Source organism: Sciurus carolinensis, chromosome 4 (genome assembly GCF_902686445.1).
Source record: "Sciurus carolinensis chromosome 4, mSciCar1.2, whole genome shotgun sequence".
Lineage (NCBI taxonomy): Eukaryota > Metazoa > Chordata > Mammalia > Rodentia > Sciuridae > Sciurus > Sciurus carolinensis.
In genome coordinates this window covers 150,821,823-150,824,874 of record NC_062216.1, presented here as the reverse complement: position 1 = coordinate 150,824,874, position 3,052 = coordinate 150,821,823, and the positions used below count along the sequence as shown (strand labels likewise).

Below are 3,052 nucleotides of genomic sequence, written 5' to 3'. Positions count from 1 at the left end.
ACGGCCCACAGGTGAGAAGCGGCTCCCCACCAGTGTCTTTTTAACAGCACCGAAGGCTTCGTCTTTGTATTTCTCTACATTTAGTAAAAGCTGGAGATTTTGTGATTAATGAGCAACAGCTGGCAAGGCAGGAAGTCATCTCAGAAGAAGCCTGAGGACAAAATGCCCACATGGAGATTGGCTGGGTTTCTCCCAAAGAGGTCCAAAGAGTGGAGTGAGGGAAGACAACAGGATGAGAGGAAGGTGAGATGGGCGGTGTCATGACTTAAAGTCCCTTGGTAAACTAAGGCCCTGGTGAGAGTTCCAATGTAATTGTCCTGCATTCACTATCTAAGGGAGTTCTTTTAAAAAGCTGTCAGTTTAATTGAGAAGGTTTAGGAAAAGAGAAGAACACTTTTAGGCATTTTTAAAGAACTCATTTAGCTGCTTCCTAATTAATCAGTCTGCTTTCTTAGAGCAAACTGCTGTATAATTACCCGGGGAAAATTACTCTTAAAGAGACACCCCAAAGTGTCTATAGGAAAATGTGATTTCCTCACTGGCATTTAGAAAAGCTTAATTTGCTTAGCGTGGAGGAACAATTTTATTAGCAAAGCAACTTCCCATCATCAGACCAGTAAGGGTTAATTCTATTTTTGAGCTGATTCTTTATTGGAAGTGTTGATGCAGGAAGAGAAAACTATCAGGCTGATAGGCACAGAATTTAAAATCCTGAGACACCTTCCAGACTAGTCCTTATTACGCAGAGACTCCTCTCCCCATTGTGAGCCCTGCACCCAGCATCACAGGTAGTTCTCCTGGTGTGTTTCTAGATAAAATCTCCCATGCAATAAATGCCAAGTTTTATTTAACATGCAAGCAAGTCAGCATCTGAAACAAGTCTGCAGGCAAATCTTTAACTTCCAGGAATTCTGTTGGGGATTTAATGTTTCTATAGCAACGGTTATTGCACAAACTAAGTATGAAGAATACTGCAGGGTTTGCTTCTATAATGTTGCATTTCTTCTCTGTACCATACGTGACAGAGGATCTCAAGATTATGCACATATACAACTGTTCCTCGACTCACAATGGGGTTAAATCCTAATAAGCCCACTGCAAGTTGAAAATATCTTTAAGTTGAGAAATGTGCTTAACACACCTCACTGACTGAACGTCATAGCTTAGCAACAGTGTACGGTAGAGTGTTGTTTACCCTGGTGATTGTGCAGCTAACTGCTGCCCAGCATCTCCAGAAGGTAACTTACTGCCTATCAGTAGCCCTGGGAAAAATCAAATTCAAAATCTGAAGTATGGTCTCAACCAAAGGTGTACGATTTTGGTCCCTTGTAAAGTAAAAGAATCTTTTTTTTTTTTTTTTTTTTTTTTTAAGTAAAAGAATCTTAAGTTGAACCATTTAAAGTCAGGAACCATTGTAATAATATATGAATTACATAATAGGTATGTATACCTGTTATTGTATTTTCTACATTTTTCTCATCTGGAAATTCATGTCACAACAGAAACTTGTCTTTCAAGTGCTTTTGGAAAGACTGTGTAAGGAATTGGCTACTCCCCATTCAAAGTTGATGTTCAAAGCTGAAAATTTCTATGCAAGATGTTTTTTTCCCCTCCAGTAGTAGCATTTCCATGATAGGAAAATTGATTGAATTTGAAAGAAAAATGAGGACATTATTAAAACCATTAAGAAAGCTGCAAACAATATAGTAATTTTGTGTAATGCTTCTCAGAGTGGCATGAGTGTTTTTGATTATCTTGTCCTTGATGATGGATGCAGGTCTTTTCAGTTCATTTTAATGACTAAGATTGGTTTCCTTCAAAAAGAAAAGATTTGAGATATGAAAAAAAAAATCCTCCCCATCTTCATGTTCCTGAGGTAGATTTTTTTAACTTTGAGTATTAAGTTGCCTGTGGCTTCATTTCTATAAAAATGAGTTTTCATCAGGTGGAACTGAAAATTATTGTCAGGGAAGAATGATTTCCAGTGGGATTAGAATTAGTACACATTTTATGTTTTTATTGCATATATATATATATATCCTTCACTTCCTATGAACTGAAATCATAATCTTGCCATTGTAATGACACAAATATCACACGGTAAGCAATAAGAGATTTACATTATTTTTACAGAGCAAAAAATCGGACCTCTGCCCTGTGGATTCTCATTTATTAAAGCAAGGATAAAAGAAACATAAGGTACAAAGTCTCATATGCATGTCTTTCCTTAGAAATTCTATCTTGAAATGAACTAGCTCCTAAGGTGGGTATTGCACATTTTTTCTTTGATATATTAGAGAAGGTTTGACTGTCTTTCTCAAGTTACCAGCTATTCATTAGGCAAGTAAAGTGTCCAAAGGTCAGGACAATTGTGTCTAAAACCTTATTCACAGCTCAGTGATTAAATTTGGCAAAGATTCCAAACTATGGATCTGGAAGGTCAAAGGAAGCATGTGGTTTCTTCCAAAGTACGATACTTCAAAGCCAATCTCAAACAGCCTTAGTATTGCCCCTAATAATTTACAAAAAGACTACAGTTTATGAGGCTTCATCAAACAGTCAGGAGGGTGGCTTTGTCTTCAGAACATTCTAGATAACTCTGTTCAATACCTGAGAGTGTAATGTATGTAGTACGATTTTAGGGAAACCAGTAGGTGGCAGGAAATGGCCCTCGTGTCTGAGTATCTGAAATTCTGCTCTCAAGAGTATATGGAGGGGGTGGGGAGATAGCTCAGTTGGTAGAGTGCTTGCCTTGTAAGCACAAGGCCCTGGGTTCGATCCCCAGCACCCCCCCCCAAAAAAAAAGAGAGAGAGGAAAAAAAGAGTATATGGAGAGACCAGGGTGCTATGGGGAAGACAGTATAAACTTTGGAAACAGAACTCTATATCAAATCCAAAGTCCACCAATTATCAGAGAAGACCAGGGTGCTATGGGGAAGACAGTATAAACTTTGGAAACAGAACTCTATATCAAATCCAAAGTCCACCAATTATCAGAAGTAGGACTTTGGACAACTTTGACCTCACCTATGACTTGGAGATAATAATGCTG

At 38.1% G+C, this 3,052-nt stretch overlaps 1 non-coding gene across 1 annotated transcript; it reads left to right on the top strand.

Annotated features, from left to right (window-relative positions):
* The first annotated feature begins 2,714 nt into the window (after nt 1-2,714).
* Trnat-ugu (transfer RNA threonine (anticodon UGU)) lies at nt 2,715-2,793 on the top strand. Its single transcript has one exon. It is a non-coding gene; the product is annotated as a tRNA-Thr (tRNA).
* Nucleotides 2,794-3,052: the final 259 nt, after the last annotated feature.